The following is a 19137-nucleotide window of genomic DNA, read 5'->3' as shown; positions in this document are numbered from 1 at the left end:
AATTGTGCTACTCATGTGCTCATCGAAATCAGCATCACCAATGGTAGGCTCGTCCTCATGGGGGTAATGGCCTCAATATCTGTATCTCCTATCTCATGATCATCCTCCTCTCTCGTATCACGGTCATCATCACCTCCATGGCCATGATCATCCTCCATACGCTCCATATTCGTAAATGTACTATACATCACTTTGGAACGTGGCATAATAGGTATGACATGCCACCATCTATTGTTATCCACCATTGGTTGATAGACAACCTAATTCAAACACAAATACAATCATGTTATTTTCCTGGCATCGAAGGTATCAAATATTTAAAAGTAAGTACTTTTATATGTGTGTACAGTACCTGTTCACATTGTTGCGGTAGTAGTAGTGTGTCCTTCTTACTTTGCCAAAACTTTGTGGAGTCAATAGTTATAAATCCACTTACATGGCGTTTGATTGTTGCATTAGGGACTCTTTCCACCATGTCCTTAAACCACTTTACATCCAAAACATACACAAAGAAGCGTCGAAAGTCAAGCTTAATAATATCTTGGATTATGCCACAATAATCATCCATGGCTCCATTGGCTCCCTCAAAGCTAGCAATGACGCCGCAATCTTGTGTGTTTCTCTTATCATCAATCCGTTGTGTTCGAAAATGCTTGCCCTGATACCATATAGCATTGAACATAGTGCACTACACCAAGATAAAATCAATTAAATAAGCAATCTAAATTATTGAAAGCTCCTAACTTATGCATAATATTCTATATACCGACCTTGCTCATGCATCCCCTAGCATACTCCCATTCTTCCATTGTGATATGCATCCCCTCGTCTTTCTCTGCTTTCTCCATTTCGTCAAGTAGCCAATCCACATGAATATCCTTTGGAAGTGCTCTTAGATACTGAGGGTATGGCACACGAGATTCGTGGTGTGTACGAAAGAGGGCCCTTTCTTCTTGTCTTCTTGCCTTCGCATCCTCATATCTTGTCACCCATCTTTTCATCACATCACTATTAAGCACGCAATAGAGGTTGATATTATTAAGCAACTCTATGTCTATTACTTTGTTGCATCCTTTCCCTTGAGGCACAATAGTAGAGGTCATCCTTAGGTCTTCATCATCTCTCCATAGTCGTGGAAGAGAGCTATCCACATCAACAAGAAACTCAGAAATATATACAAGTGACTCTTGTATCAACCAACCCTCGGCCATGCTACCTTCGGGTCTTGCATTTTGTCTCATGAAAGCCTTCAAGGTCTTCATGAAGCACTCAAGGAAGAACAACCATCGTGCATGTATAGTACCGCATATAGCAATCTCATCCACCAAATGCACTATGAGATGTAGTTGGCTTGTGAGAATAGAACGTGGAAATGTCTCCTCCACTAAACAAACCACCTCCACTGACATAACTCGAGCATTCTCAAGCGTGGTGGGATCTATTTCCTTTGAGTTCACATACCTAGAAATGAAAAAGGACACCATATTAGCAATATGAACACCTTGCATGGAGCATTGATACGCATCACATTTTGTATCATGTAAAGTACCTCACAAGCTCGCCCATCTTGTAAATACAATCTTTCACGTCCTTTGATGCACATTAGGAAGTGAATGGGGTCTTCTTGGGCTCTTTAATTTGCCCAAGCCTAATCAAGGTGATTAAGGAATAGCCAAATGGGGGGTTGCCATGTGGTCTGAAATGTTGGGTTTTTAAGAGAGGTGTAAGAGTGGTCAAAGGGTGCACTTTTTCCCCAAAAAGGGGGGGGGGGGGGCAATTTTACAATTTTCGGACCTCCATAACTTCTACATACAAGCTCCGATTTGAGCGGAGATTACAGATCCGTGATCTACGCATCAAGAGCTTTCCATAGATATGTTACATGATATGGTTTTATCCGCTAGATTTTAAATTCCATTTTCCCTCCAAATTCAAATTCGAATAAAGTAGCCGTTTTGAAGCTTCTAATTAGAAAACGTTTCTTCTTAAGAGAAAAGGTTTGACTCCCTTAAACTGCCAAATAAAAGGGCCCAAGAAGCCTTCCATTGAGGTCCTAATGCTACAAGAAATGCTAGTAGGTATTATGAACTAAACACACGAGGAATGGTTGATTAGTTGCTTCTAATTCACTCACAAATTTGAAAGGAAAAAGATATTATGCACATAAAATACTTACTTGGAGCATCTTGTGCCAATCATGAGATTTCAAGCCATATAATTGCTCTACACCTCTTTTCTTGCTCTTTTGCAAACACCTCATGCATCAAGTGGGAGTACGAATTGTAGCTTCACCGCTGCGACCATCTCTAGCTTTGATAACCTCCACGGTGCACGAGGTAAAAAAACACGCCCATTTGGTCTCTCTTGTGGCCAAGCTTCACGCATCCTCCCTATGGTACATAGATCCTCCCTTATGCTACGGAATCTCGTGTCCCATTCAATAGGCTTCCACGCAAGAGTGTCTGCGGGAGTTCTCCACTTGCCATCGGTTGATCGATGGGAGGAATGCCATGACATGAGCTCTGCAATGGATTTGCACTTGAACATATGTTGGATGCGAGGGATTATGGGAAAATGTCGCAAAACCTTACGAGGCACGTCCAAAGTTTTGAGATCTACTCTATATCTTGCCTCTCCACAAGTAGGACACTCTCTTGCATCCTTATGTAGTCCACGAAACAAAACGCAATCGTTGACGCATGCATGGATGCACTTGTAATCTAATCCTCCAAGAGAGGTCACATGTTGCCTTGCCATATCTCTTGAGGTCGGTAATTTATTCTCCCTTGGAAGCATTTTACACAATAGCCTACACGTGAAGACCAATGAGGAAAAGCATTCGAGTGATTGACCCACTAGCATAATTCACCATGTTTGCAAAATAGACTTTAAAGCTTACTTGAGTAATGCATTCAAGCTTGCATTGCTCCATCCATAGATGGTTTGCAAGTTTAGTAACTCAAGGGAGGCACGTATAACAGAGAATTGCACCCCTCAAATAGTGGAGTCGATGCTGCGGTAAAAAGATCGTCCTGCTCCATGCTATCATCCCTCCCTTCATATTGATGGACATATAAATCTCGCAAGATTGAGTTTGATGTTTCACATGCAGGCTTGGCCTTCTCAAAGGATTGGATAAAGACGAGGATGAAGCTTTTTCTCTCTACGAGGAGAAGAAACATCAAGAGAATAGCAAAGAACAATTTGGCAAAGCCAAGTGTTTGCTTACAAGAGGAACGAAGGCACGTGTGGAGCTTTGTAAGAGATCATCCACATGCTTTTCAACAACAAGCGGCACAGCCAGTGTCTCCCGACTACGGCAACAATTTCTCCCCGACTACGAAAGCAAGGGGCATCACACTTTGGAATCATTGCTCGCTTTGTAAGTATCTATTTTACTATTTTTCTTCTCCTCTTTCATTTTTTTTGAAACTATAATATCGTTTCCTTTAACTAATTGTATCTTTTTATAATTATTTTTTATAGAGGGAGGTTGTTGGGCATGACCCAACAAAAGAGGAGTATGATTATGGATATAGAGCCTCTCTCCGCAATTATGGACTTGAATGCGTACATGAGGTGTACGCTTGAACAAGTCCATTTTGTGGACTCAAGCAGATGAGGTAAGTCACTACTAAGCCCTTATCTCATCTATATGTAATTGTCTTTTATTGTTTTATACTTACCGTACTCTTGTTTGCGTGTATGTAGGATGAAGAGAAAGAGGAAGATCGAGACTACGAGCATGAAGTGGGCAAAGGAAGTGAAGACGAAGACGAGTCGGAGGAATACGATGAGGATTCTGCGTACCCTCCTCTTCCTTGATGTCTTATCTGTATATGGCCAAAGGCCTAACCAATCGAGAAATATAATATATATTTGGTTCATTTGCATTCTTCCCAATTTTAATTTCTTTTTCAAGTTTATGTTTGTATAAAAAAACTATCTATATCAATTAAAAAAGAGTTAGGGCACTCTAGGAAGTCCTAAGCAGACTCCCTAGTCCACCCCTGCTTTTTTTCCCATGCAATTGTATCGTTGCTCATCAGCGATCCCGTTGCAGCAAAAATAACATCGTTTTTAGCAATGAAATAGGCTTGACATCTCCGTACCCTTCTAGTTATAAAAGCGCTATCTATTTCATTGCTTCTAGACCCTCATTTTGTTGTAGTGAAGCCAGTTGCGTAGGAGGGAATGTTGTTGCGTAGCCACACCGGAAAGCTCCACTCGGACATGACTACTACTAGCCACCCTCCGTGGAAGCTTGACCTTTCTCACTAATCAATCTTACACACTCACTCTCTCTCACACATGCATGCTAGTAGCAAGCACACATAAGAGCTAAAACAAGCAAAAGGCAAGCAAGTAAGTAATGTTATAGGAGGGAGACATTGGATGTAGTTATTACTCCATGTCTCCACACTTACCATATGTTGGGTGGAGTAATTCATTCTTCCAGTAGTCTTCAATGCGATGCACCGTGAAGAAGAAATTGTATCTGAAGAATGGGTGGCTAGCATGGGATTCAGTCCAAGTGAAAGGTGAGCACTTATTTAATTAGCACTTAGAGGTAGTGCTATTTGTCATATTTTAGTAATACCATGAAGCAACTAATTGAGAGAAGTACCAAGGTACTACTAAAAGCACATTATGAGTATTATCTACTACTACATGATTGCAATCTACTGAATGATGTTCCATGAGTACTATTTAGTGCTCATATACAGTTACATGTCACTATGTAGTACCCTATAGTTATGTAATATGTATTAGTACTCTTATAGTATGATTTAGTAAGTACTACGAGGGTACTATATGTACTAATTAGTAGTGTTTGAGTACTACCAAGCACTACATGACTATAGGGTACTACTGTCTAGTACCTTGTAGTCATGTTTTATTGAATATGACTACTAAATAGTTCTATTTAGTTCTATGCACTACCTTGTAGTCATATACTCATAGTATTAAATAGAACTTTATGAGTACTATTACATAGTGTATGACTACAAGGTACTATATGTATTAATTAGTATTGTATGACTACTATCGAGCACTACATGACTATAGGGTACTACTATGTAGTACCTTGCAGTCATATAAAACTGAATATGTCTACAAAATAGTACTATTTACTAGTATATAGTACCTTGTAGTCATATACTCATAGTATTAAATATGACTCTATACTATTACATAGTATATGACTATAGGATACTATATGTACTAATTAGTATTGTATGTGCTAATTAGTACTATGTACCATTCAGCACAAACATGACTACAGGGTACTACTATATAATACCTTGTAGTCATATATAGTATTGAATATGTCTACTAAATAGTACTATTTAATAGTATGTACTACCTTGTAGTCATATCTCCATAGTTTTAAATAGGACTATATGAGTACTATTACATAGTATATGACTATAGGGTACTTTACATACTAATTAGTATTGTATGAGTACTATTCTGCACTATGACTACAGGGTACTATATAGTGCCTTATAGTTATCTAGTACTGAATATGAGTACTAAATAGTTTTATTTATTACTATATAGCCATATACTACTCAAAAAGAGTACTAATTAGTACTATTTGGTTAATTTTACTACCCAATATGAGTATTATTTAGTATAGGCAATGTAAGAGTACTATTTAGCACCCACAGAGGGTACTATGCAATACGTTGTAGTCATATACTCAATATACGAGGTGATTAGTACTATTTAAAACTATATGAGTATTGATTAGTAGTATTCAACTACACTTTTTTAGTGCACCTTAAGTATATGACAACATTGTACTAAAGTGTAATACATGCGTATTATGCCCAACTACACTTTTTTAGTGCACCTTAAGTATATGACAACATTGTACTAAAGTGTAATACATGCGTATTATGCCCAAGTAGATGACTACTAAACTATTTTAATACTATTGAATGAAACTTTGCTATAATATCCTAACTAGCACTAAATAGTTCTATCTATATTTTAAATAGTACTATCTGAGTAGTAAATAGTACTTTCTGTGATGATTAGACTATGTACTTCTATGAGCATCTAATCATGATTTTACTATAGGCATTCCTATGAGCCATCTAGTTCTAAATGTTGAAACTCTTTGATGGTACAAGTTGTAGAGGCACCTTCTCATTCAACATGTAAAGAAGAGCAGCTACTACAGACTGTTTTGGGAAAATACACTTCATGCAACAATGACAATTTCATGTTTCTATCTTGTTCAACTGGTGTGCCAGAATTTAAGAAACAATTGCTTGCCCCGGCACAAGCATTATGTTGAAACCCAAGAAAGAAGTGTTTTGAAGATGAACAAGATAGGTTAAATGATGCAAAAGTAAACGAGAAGCGCACTAAGGAATTGGAGGAAGATGAAAGTGTTTATGATGAGAGGAGAATTTGATGCAGACGATAAAAAAGAAACAAAAAATCACAATGAAAAGAAAGAAAGAGAGAGAGAGAGAGAGAGAGAGAGAGAGAGAGAGAGAGAGAGAGAGTCATTGCAGAGGTTAGTTGGTAGGTAGGACAAAGAGGAGACGTGGTGGTAATGAGTGAAAGAAACGGTTTCGATGTGGATTTGGTGAAAAGCCTATTAATGATTGACAATATAGAATATGGGAGGAATTTCAAATATGGCAATTAAATTGAAGTAAATAAGATTGAAAAGTAACCTTTTTGTATATTAGATATCAGAGGTAAGTTTTAATATAAAATAAAGAAAAAAATATTTTTACTATTTTTTTGGGACTCCCTACGTACAACGAGAATGATGATGCTAATAGGGGCTTTAATAGCTAGAAAGAGAATCCTAGTTCAAAAAGTAGAGAGATCCCCTACTTTTAGGCTCAAAAGTAGGCTTCTTTATGAGCTTTGTCTCCTTAAGTCTCAAAAAAATTAGTCTTAATTTCTTAATATTAGGGATCCTTACAGGGCCCTTTTTATGTTCAAATGCCCTCTAATGACTAATGTCAAAGCTGGACTATCTTTAGCACATCTTTCTAATTGTAATCGATGGATGTTTAACCAAGGGCATTCGAGATATTGTATACCAATTTGGGGTTTCTTGTAATGTAATTTTCCTTCAAAAAAGGGTCTAGGATTCTTCTTTGGGAATGACAAGTTCGTTATTCATTGGTGTTTTGTCATTTACCATGTGGATCACGTCAAAGTAAATAGACACTCCAGAGATACTACAAAGAAAGTTAGATTTCATAGATCTCATATGCGTGATGGAAAAATAATTTCCTACATCCTTTTTTGACATCCAATTCAATGTGTTTATCCACCTTATTGAGGAGGTAGAATTTGCTGGATTTGTAAGCACATGATGGATGTTTTGGGCTGAAAGATTCATGGGAGTCTTAAAGGGTTTTGTGCATCAAACGGCAAGGCCTAAAGGATCTATAACGGGATGGTTGCATCATGAGTGCATGTACTATCTTTCTGAGTACTTGTAGCAGCTTGTTGATGAGGAGGCACCCCCTGTTTAAACGGTAAAAGAATCAAATAAATTATCAAAAGATGTGTTATGTGGAAAGGGACTCCCAATACGTCTTTCACATGATGACCAAGAGAATTTAAGCACTTTTGTAATCTATAATTTAGAATGCATGCAAAAAATTGATCAAAGAGCACGACAAAGAATGGCAACAAAATATACAAAGAACATGCAAGAGGCAACGGGTGACCCCCACCATCTCAATGACTTAGATAAGAGCGAGTAAAAAAGGCACAAGAAGAAGGTTCTCAGGTTACACGACGTGAGAAGTTCGATCTTAGTCTAAGGTGTGACAAGGAGGTAACACATGCCATGCTCCACAATTCTAGTATTTTATGTACATGCTTTTGTGATGTTAGCATTCTCTATGCTTGTGATATTAGGCTCGAGCATATAGTAGCATGTGGGCCTATGCACAACATCTTCTAGTCAAAATAATTAATGATATGTATCTTACTTAAGACTTGTGTATTGTTGCATCATTTCAACAATAGTCTCATGCAAGTGCCCATGACATGAACCTTTTCGATGATGAGCTAGGTTATGTGGAGGATCTAGAGACAAGATCTTTGGCATATTGCTTTATGAAGAGCAGTGTAGTATGCATCTTGATTGTTTTCATATGTGAGCAGCAATAACATGTCATTGACTATCTTTATTAATGTTTCAGGTCTAGCCATTGAGCATAAACCTATGAAAATTAATTACTTTGTTTAACCATTGATGAATTCTCCCACATGATAAACTATGACTCTATGTAAATTAACCTAGTGACTATGCACTAATCATATTCAACATATTGCTAATATGCATGTTTACTCAACATCTATGCACTAATCTTGAAGCTCATTGCTCTTTCTAATCACACTATGGTCTCTCTCTCTCTCTCTCTCTCTCTCTCTCTCTCTCTCTCTCTCTCTCTCTCTCTCTCCACACACACACACACACATACACACATACACACATCCTCCATGCATCCTATACATATCGCACACTCATCTAGCTTCCCCAACATAATAGATAGATATGGCCCAGCAATAGCACAGTGAGGATAGCTCCAAAGTCCCATGGAGAGACAATGCTTCTAGACCCATTTTTGGGAGCCAAGAACCAAGATTTTGCTATTTGACACCTTGGTCACTCCACAATTGATGTATGGAGAACCTTTTTGGTCACCTGATCTTACAACAACCAAATGGTCAAATATACCTGTATGATACGCACCAAACCATCAGTCCCACATGATATTATCCTGCCAAAGTTTGGTGCAGCATCCATGATAGTAGAGGCACCCTTCCAGACAGCCACTTACATTCACAGGATCACTGCCATGGCCCCCTAGAGACTCCCAAGGCTTTCCCTATAATCCTCTTAGTAGCTAGCCAGATAGGCATGAGTCATGGAATAAATGAGCATGCATGTGGTTCAGGAGGCAAGGACTCGGGATGGATTGCCTATCATGTGTAATCTGAACCGAGGGATAATCCTTGAAGGGCAACAAGATAAAGAACCATATTAGAACCTATTTTGGACCATATTTAGAAGATGGTGCATCTTCTTGGAGCAAAGAACACCTTATGGAGTTGTCGTCACTCATGATGTTGTTGGCCAATGCATAAAGGAGGGACTCTTGTCAGTTATAGGATAAATAGAATTATTATCCATTGGACCTAGCTAACAGTAGATCAGCCAATCCACGAGGCTACCCAAGACCTATATAAGATGCCAATTGCTCATTGTGTGATTCATCCAGTCCACTAAGGGGCTATCATAGCTTTAAGTTTAGCTTCGGTGTTTCCACCTTTTGAATGGCAGCCTTTGGCTCTAAGACTTGTACAGCTTTTTGTACATTATGAATATACTGAATACTACTCAGTTGGACTAGGTAGGTGTATTCTAGCTATAAAACCACTGGTTGAAGCATGTCAACTACCAAACATGCCAGTGGTGTAAATGTGAAACAGTCACCCAGGCGCATCATGAGTGTCCAGCAACTTGTATTGAGCTTGACATCTCAACATGGGTGAATCCATGGACTAGTAAAGATGTAAATGCTCAGTATTACATAGAATTTTGATCTTAGACTATATGACCCTTACATACATAAATGACTAGAGATATTTGGTGTGAACATTACCAACACATGATTTAGGATCTTGGTGGATTATTGGTGAGTCTTTAATATACTCTTGTTGATGGGCTTGTGGTTTCAGTGACGTCTTTCTCATGGACCTGAAATGGACTTGAAAATCAAGAGATTCTCACAATGATATCATGTGGCTAGATATTGATTAGGTATAAGGAGGTTCCTTGATAATGTTAGTAATCCCCCATCAATATGATGATTCTTTGGATAACACTTTGAGATGTGAAAGACCAGTTAAGTTCATGGCAAGAAAAATGAAATTTTTTCACGATGTCAAAGTGTAGTTTATTCGGTATTCTTGTCACACATGACAAAGGTTCTTAGACACGTAGATGCACTTTGTTGATGCCTACTATGTATAATCTTGTGACGTTAAAAACTAAGGTATAGTTTTTCATGGTGTGAAAAACTAGAGTTTTTCATGGTGGTGAACCAATTATTCCCTTCTTTTGGTGGTATTTGCATAATCCCATATTAGTAGGAAAATAACACATTAGTGATGATAGATCGTTATATCGATGCCAACACCAAATTTAAGTATCACGTTAAAAACTAGGGTAGATTTTCACAATATAAAAAACTATAGTTTTTCACGGTGCTAAGACTTCTTTTCCTTTTTGATTCTTCATTGACATGAAGTGGTTGTAACCATATTTGGTAGTGATGTGTGTGAACACACTAGGACCAACCAGGGAACTTTTTGACTCTTGATCAATGCTGACATGAAGTGGTTGAAGCCATATTTGGTCCTAGTGTGTTCACTAGGACCAACCAAATAGTTTTTCCCTCTTTAGGAGGTTTTTTCCCCGTGCTAATATACACCCATCCTGGGGAGGGATTTTTTTTGTGAGCATTTTCTAACAAGCAATTTTTTGGAGTTGGGCGAGCATATTCAAAAAAAATCTCTCCCTCCATCAAGAGAGAGAGGGAGGAAGATAGTGGGAGAGAGAAAGAGGGAGAGAGAGACATAACAAGATTAAGTGAGATGGAGAGGGAGAGGGAGTGAGAGGGATAGAAACATGTCAACATTATATCCTCTAAATCAAGGTTATTTTTTCCAAGTGAAATAAAACCAAGTTCATTCACACACAACTTCTAAATATAACTCTTCAGTCAAAACTCTTGTCCATAATCTTATTTACTTCCATGGGCTTCGCTTAGCCTCTGAGGTGAATGCACAAAGTAAGCAAACAGTGTTCGCTCCCTTTTGCACTTTGTCACATTCCTATAACCCTATTTCTAACATTTCGTTTATCAGAGCATACACTCCTCGCCCTTGTCTACCCTTTATCTCGAGTCACCTGTCTTCTTGAATCGGATCAAAAGGATCCCTTATGGGAGAAGAAAGAGGACCTTGAAGTGTGGAGTACTTTGTACCAATATTTTACGGTCAGATTTTTCTTCGAGGCGCATTTTAGGGGCCGTTTCACATGGTTTTCAGTTTTTTGCAGACATCTTTAGGGACCAAATTTGCACTGTTCTTCAATAGATTCTAGAGTACTATTGTCAAATCTACTATTATGAAGGGTGTATAAAAATACACATGAAGGCATCACAGACACTCACCACACTGGAACTTATATGTGAGCTACACTTTAGCAGTGACATTGATCTCTACATGTTATGAGTAGAATTTCTATTGACTTTACTCTGCATTTCTTTCATACAACTTGCAAGTTTCCATTATCAGTGGCCTTATTTTAGTAGCCACCTTAGTTAAAGGGTCACTTAGCACTTAACATGCTGCATGATTACTTGCTTGGGTATTATCAAAAATGGTAGACAATTATGTGTTTTGGATATTACCTCCTCCTGAGGATAAGTTGGATGCAGGGATTTCATTAACGTCTTCACAAATTCGTGATCACGTTAACAAAACCTATTGTTAACATATTAAAACTTGTGATCACATTGTATATTCACATGACCTGAGCAATGACCTGCCAGAACCCACTAGTCCCGTAACACCTCCGGGCTTTTGGTTTTCCCGACGGGCCCGTCGAGATACTGCTTATCTTCGCGGGCCCATCGGGAAAAGCAAAGAACACCGGCGGGGTTTTATTCTGTTTATAAACACTGCCCGACACCCATCGTGGAACTTTTGGGGAGATAGTCCTTGTTTTGGGGGCGTGATATCTCTCCTCAAAGTACTTGTAGAGTTCTCGAGTTGCTAGAAGTGTCCTCTTGGGAAGAACGTCCTTATCTTAGGGGCTGTTGTCTTTCCTTGTAGGCACTCCTAAGGCTATTGAGCCACTCGTCCTTAGTTCTTTGAATTGGGGGCAGGGTGTGGTTCGTAGCTAATACTTGCGGAGATTTAGGGACAAATTTGGAGTCATTCAGCTTTGCATTTGAGCTATGTAGGTAATCTACCTCATTTTGCTTTATGAATGGTTTGATGGAGCCAAGAGTCCTGCTTAGGGGCTTGTATTGGTTCTTGATACTTGATATAGTTTAGAGTAGACAAGGGTCTATTGTCCTATACTAGAGTATTGGGCAAGCATAGATCTTTGATTTTCTTTGTGAATGTTAGAGAAGGTCTATTGTCCTATACTAGAGTATTGGGCAAGCATAGATCTTTGATTGTGTAATGTATCCTTAATTGGGTACAAAAGGCATCCTTCATTGGGGGTGCAATGTGCATGATAGTTTCGAAGTAGTTTTGTAGTCAGACCTTGCAAGATAGTTTCGAAGTAGTTTTGTGTTATGTGATGATCTTTTGTATTTGTCAAGATAGTTTCGAAGTACTTTGTCTGCTAATGTATGTTTTGTAATACGTGAGTGACTTCGTTGTTTTTTCATTTGTGTATTCATTGTTATATGCTTGGTTGAATAGGTTATTTGTTGAAATGGAGGACAATGTTGGATCTAGTGATACCTCCAATAGAGTCCAAATTTCAAATAGCAGGAAAAAAAAGGCACCTGGGATAGAGTGGCAATATGCAATTAACGTTGGTGATCGATTCATAGATTGGGAGTGTAAGCTATGCCATGCAGTAAAATCAGGTGGGGCGCCTCGACTAAGAGAACACTTTTTAGGCGGACCGAAGAAAAAGTCATGTACCCACCCCTCTGCACCTGTAGTGGCCAAACGCATAAGAGAAGAAATTCAAAAGAAAGATTCAAGAAAACATGACACTCCTATCGTTAATGTATCAAGGCAGCAAGAACACTGTTGTTCTAATCATCAAACTCCCGCTACATCGCCTGCTTGTACCCCGAACGTCAATGTGCAACCAGAAAGTAATCTACCCAGTGCATCTTCCTGCAAGCGAAACTTTGACGTAGGAAATATACCCATGCATCAAACTTCATTGTAAGAAAGCCTACGTCAAGATCGGCTCGATGATGCACAACTCACCCTTGCTGAAGCGATTTACTTTTCTAGGAGTGCTATGATGATGGTGGACAGTGAGCATTGGAAGAGAGCATGGAAGAAAATTGGTGAGTTTGGACCAGGGTTTTCACCGCCTACGTACCATGCTATGCGAAATGATCTATTAGAGAAATGTTATGCGCAAGTAAAAGAACGTGTACAAAGAATAATTCTTAGCAATATAGAGCTTTCTGGATGTAGTATAGTAAGTGATGGATGGTCTAATGTACAAAGAAAACCATTAATTAATATAATGGTTATTTCACCTAGAGGTGAGACTTTCATCCGTGCCGTGGATTTAGCTGGTTCAATCAAAACTGGGGCTTACATTGCTCAAGTCATTGGCTCTGTGATAGAGGAAGTGGGTGCCAAAAATGTAGTCCAAGTCGTCATGGACAATGCAAAGAACTGCAAAAATGCATCCAAAATCCTACAGCGACAATATCCACATGTTTTTCTGGTAGGTTGTAATACTCATAGTTTGAATCTTGTATTAAAAGATTGGTATAAAAGTGATGATACCAAATGGTTTGCCTCAATCATCGACACTGCTCGCCAGCTTGTGAGATGTTGGAATTAGGGTTGCAGGAATGCACACACAACTTCAAGAAGATGAGGAAGCTTGAGCACAACACAGTAGTGTATTATGAGTGCCAAAAATGAAAGATAACAAGCCCTAGAAGATAATGGGCGTATATACAATGCACGGGGGAAAAAACCTCCTAGTGAGGGAAAAAGTGCCCCGGCGGTCCTAAGTGTGTTCACACACATCACTACTATAATATGGTAACAAATCCCCCCTGGAGTGATGCGGTGAACAAGAGCTAGCACTCATGTATAGGGAAGTGTCTAGCTATGTGGACGAATCCACAAAAGGGAGTAAGCCCAAAGCTTTGCGAAAAGCTTCGAACTTCTCACGAGGCAGAGCCTTTGTGAAAAGGTCTGCAAGGTTATCCTGTGTTGGCACATAAGCCAAACTGATCTCTCCTGCAGAGAGTCTCTCCCTGACATAATGGTAGTGCACCTCAATGTGCTTCGTACGAGCATGGAACACTGGGTTCCGCGCAACTGCCAATGCACTCTGACTGTCAGTGAAGATGGTGGTGGCAGATGGCTGCCCAACACCCAAATCAGCCATAAGGCGTCTGAGCCACACACACTCAACCGTAGCTGTGAAAGCTGCCCTGTACTCAGCTTCACAACTAGAAGTGGCCACAGTAGGCTGCTTCTTGCTCAACCATGATATGCATGAGCTTCCAAGCATGAAGCAAAAACCACTCGTGGACACGCGTGTGTCATAACAACCAGCCCAGTCAGAATCTGAAAAAACATGTAAATCTGGCGGCAATGATCCCCCCTTGGGATAAAACAACCCAAGATGCCGAGTACCACTCAAATAGCGAAAGATACGCTTCACTGCCTGCCAATGCTTAATGCCTGGGCTATGCATAAATCTGCTCACCTGTGAGACTGCAAACTGAATGTCTGGCCTCGTAATGCATACATAAATGAGGCAACCAACAGCTGTCTGATAGAGTGTGACATCAAAGTGATCTCCAGCATCATGAAGACTCAACTTCAAACCTGTCTCCATTGGAGTAGCAATAGGCTTGCAGTCTTCAAGGCCAAATCTCCGCAACAATGTTTCAATATACTTTGTCTGACACAAAGCAATTCCTCCATCACACTGCTTAAATTGTATCCCCAAATAATGATGCAAATGCCCCAAATCTGACATCTCAAAAGAGGCATTCAAATCAGCCTTAAAATCAGCAATATGACTCTCATTTGGTCCTGTGAGCAGCATGTCATCAACATAGAGAGCAATGATTAGATGTACACCATCCACACGTTTAACATACAAAGTGCTTTCTGTTGGACTATTCTGAAACCCATGTGCAGTCAAATATGCATGTATTTTTTCATACCAAGCTCGTGGAGCTTGCTTTAAACCATATAAAGCCTTTTTTAACCTGCACACTTTGTTTTCCTGCCCTCTTTGAACAAAACCACGAGGCTGCGATACATACACCTCCTCATGCAAATCTCCATTTAAGAACGCAGTCTTTATGTCCAGCTGATGTACATTCCAACCATTATGAGCTGCTAATGCACAGATGCTACGAACAGTGGTCATACGACATGTGGGAGCAAAAGTCTCATCAAAATCAATGCCCTTCTCTTGAGCATAACCTTTTGCAACAAGCCTAGCCTTATGGCGATCCACTGTGCCATCAGGCTTACGCTTCAATTTGTATACCCACTTAGTGCCAATGGCCTTCTTGCCAGGGGGCAAGTCACATAAAGACCATGTACCATTCTTCATAATAGCATCGTATTCTGCTTGCATAGCAGCCATCCAATTTTCTGAGCTTTGTGCCTCATCAAATGAAACAGGCTCACTTTCATCGCACATACTAGAAACAGCCAATGCATAACAATCTGACGCATAAGAGGCACCATGAGAGCCAGAACGAGTGCGACTAGACAAAGGGGCATCCAACTTGCTGTCACGCAAAGTCTGCACCAGCCATCTAGGCATATTCCTAGAGCCCTCAATCTCTTGTCTCTCATCCTCAAGTGCATCATGCACATCTGCATCAGATATAGGCTGATCTGTGCCATCATTTAAAACCTGCATAGGCTGAAAAACTGCCTCATGAGGTATTGCACTTGACTGTGCACCACTGAAAAGAGGCAACAATGTATCATAGACATCACGTGAGCTGATATCTGTCTCCTTAGTACATGAAACCAAGGGCTGAACTGCATCTTCCACAAATACAACATCACGGCTAACCAAAATGCGCTTTGTCTGTGGATGATACAAACGATAGCCTTTGCTCTCAGCACTATATCCAACAAAAATACATTTGACAGCTTTGTCATCCAATTTTCTGCGATGTTGCACAGGCACTAATGCATATGCCAGGCAACCAAAAACACGTAAATGGCCAACAGATGGCTTGCGGCCATGCCATGCCTCATATGGAGTGACAACCTGTAATGCTTTGGTGGGACACCTGTTTAGTACATAAGTGGCACACATGACAGCCTCAAGCCAAAAACCATGTGGTAGACTTTGACTCTTAACCATACATCTTGCCATTTCCATGAGAGACCTGTTTTTTCTCTCAGCCACACCATTTTGCTGTGGTGTATACGGCACTGTACATTGGTGTTTTATCCCACGCTCAGCCAGAAATGCATTAAATTCTGAAGACATATACTCCCCCCCTCGATCTGAACGGAGGGTGCCCATCTTACTTTCTGACACATTTTCAGCCATAACCAAAAACTGTTTGAAGCACAAAAACACTTCGGACTTTGCCTTCAAAGGATATACCCATGCATGCCTGGTAAAATCATCAATGAAAGTCACGAAGTAAAGGTAGTTTCCAAATGATGGAGTTTGCATGGGACCACAAACATCACTGTGAACAAGCTGCAATCTGCGTTCAGCTCTCACTGATCCATCTTTGGGAAAGGAAGCACGCTGCATTTTACCCAATATGCAGCCCTCACAAACATGCTTGACAGGTGCCTCAAGCTTAGGCAAAGAAGACACCATTTCAGATTTCTGCAGGCGCAGCAAACTTGCAAAATTCAGATGACCAAAACGTGCATGCCACAGTTTTGCATTTGAAATAGCCTGCGTATCCATAATAGCACATGCTGAATCCTCTACACATTTGCCATCCATATTGAGCTTATACAGCCCTCGACATAGTGAACCAGATGCTACAATGATGTCACCACAAGAGAGATCATGAACAGTACATCTGTCATCCACAAATTTTACAACCAAACCTGTTTTGGCAAATGCGGAGACTGACAGCAGATTCTTTTTGATCCCTGGCACATACAATGCATCAAAAAGTGTAAAGGTGTTGCCATTTGCAACATTCAGCACAATCTGTCCAACTCCTTTAACGGGATAAGAGGAGTTATTGGCACAAGTGACAGTATTCCCTGTGGGAGCAGACTCAAGGAAAGTGAATAAACTGCGCTGCGAGGTGATATGCTTAGTGGCACCACTGTCAAAGTACCATACATCTGAATCTACTGCAGACATACATGTGTCATGCAAAGATGGGTCATAACTGCACTGCGCATTGAATGCCCATTCTGTATCTAGCACAACATTAGCAGATTCATTGTTAGAAGGAGAGGCATCTGCAACAGCCATACCAGCCTCTTTCTTCTTAGCCTCTTTCGCAGCCAGCTTAGGACACGCTTTGATGACATGATCATTTCCCTTACAGTACTTGCAAAATGTCTTCTGTTTGTCACCCTTCTTCTCATCTTTGTCTTCCTTCTTTGGTTGCGCAGCATTTGCAGATTTCTGCTTACTAGAAGAAAAGCCAGCTTTACCTTTCCCGCTTCTCTGACTAGCACCGAAAGCTTGATCTGCGACACGCATACTATTCCTGTTTTGCCTTGACTGGTCTTCTTGCAGCAAAACAGAAACTAACTCCTCAAATGATAAGGCATTGGGATTGCCTTTCATCATCAAGCGAAGAGTGGAAGCAAAACCCTGATAAGAATCTGGTAGACCATTCAAAACAGTCTGCACAAGTGAACTGTCTGACAGGATTTCATCTGCAGAAATGAGCTGCTCTTTGAAATCCTTGATCTTTGTCAAAAAGCTATCCATAGAATCACCTTCGTTCATATGCTCATTCTCCAACTGTTTTCGGAGATAAGCAACACGAGCCTCATTTCTTGCCTGATACAATGTGGCAAGTACATCCCAAGCATCCTTAGAAGTCCTGCAGGAGCGAATATGTGGGATAATGGTACGTTTGACAGACAGCGCAATCAAGGCATGAGCCTGCGCATCTCTACCATCCCAACGAATCTGCTCTGCTGAAAGTGGTGGTTCTCGAACAGCTGCTACAGCACTTGTGCCTGCACCATCATCAACAGTACCTGTTTCTGATGTGTTTGCAGCATTTCCAGCCACAATAGGACGTGCATCAATACCCTGCACAATATTCCATAACCCCTTTGCTACCAATACATGTCGCATCATATATGCCCACAATGGATAGTTGGTGCCATCCAACTTATCCTCAGCAGCCAACATGCGGAATACATCATTGTTGTCAGCCATGGCCAATGACTGTACTACTAGATGTAAATGCTGTCTGCAAGAGGTAAACCTGTATAAAATCGACCTGTGCTATATAGCACAGCCCAAAACAGACGAATGGGCACCTGTCCTGCAGATTTTAATCTTGACAGAAAATCTGCACAGTAGGACGATTTTGCCTGCGCAGTACTTGGAATGCAAAAACGGAGGGCGAAATGACTTCAGATCAAAATTCTGAAACGACCAAGCCCTACGGGCTCTCCCACGGCATATACTAACCTGCAGACGCTCGTGAAACCTCGTTGCAATCGGAGGAGATGAAGCGGCAGGTGCCGGTGATGCTGCCCGGGAGGAGGAAGCCTGCTCTGATACCAATTGTTGGAATTAGGGTTGCAGGAATGCACACACAACTTCAAGAAGATGAGGAAGCTTGAGCACAACACAGTAGTGTATTATGAGTGCCAAAAATGAAAGATAACAAGCCCTAGAAGATAATGGGCGTATATACAATGCACGGGGGAAAAAACCTCCTAGTGAGGGAAAAAGTGCCCCGGCGGTCCTAAGTGTGTTCACACACATCACTACTATAATATGGTAACATGAGATTCATGCTCAAGAGACAGAGAGTGTTAGATATTTTTTGACCTCGCATTTAAAGCTTCATAGAGGGTTAGATTAAAAGAGTTAGAGAGAGAGGGGGGAGAGAGAGATGTTGAGTTAGAGAGAGAGAGGGGGAGAGAGGGATGTTGAGTTAGAGAGAGAGAGGGAGTTCAAGTTCATGTTCAAGGTAGAGAGAGGGAGAGGGTTGGAGTTACACAAAGTTAAAGTTAGAGTGTTAGAGAGAGAGTTTGAGTTAGACAGAGTCAGAGTGAGAGATTCAGAGAGAGAGAGAGAGGGCTAGAGATGGAGAGAGATAGTTTAGATACAATTACAGGGAGTTAGAGAGAGAAAGAGTTAAAGAGAGATATAGATGGAGAGAGAGAGTTATAGAGAGAGAG

Source organism: Cibotium barometz, chromosome 1, assembly GCF_041138505.1.
Source record: "Cibotium barometz isolate CiBa-2024 chromosome 1, ASM4113850v1, whole genome shotgun sequence".
Lineage (NCBI taxonomy): Eukaryota > Viridiplantae > Streptophyta > Polypodiopsida > Cyatheales > Cibotiaceae > Cibotium > Cibotium barometz.
This window is presented reverse-complemented; position numbering follows the sequence as displayed.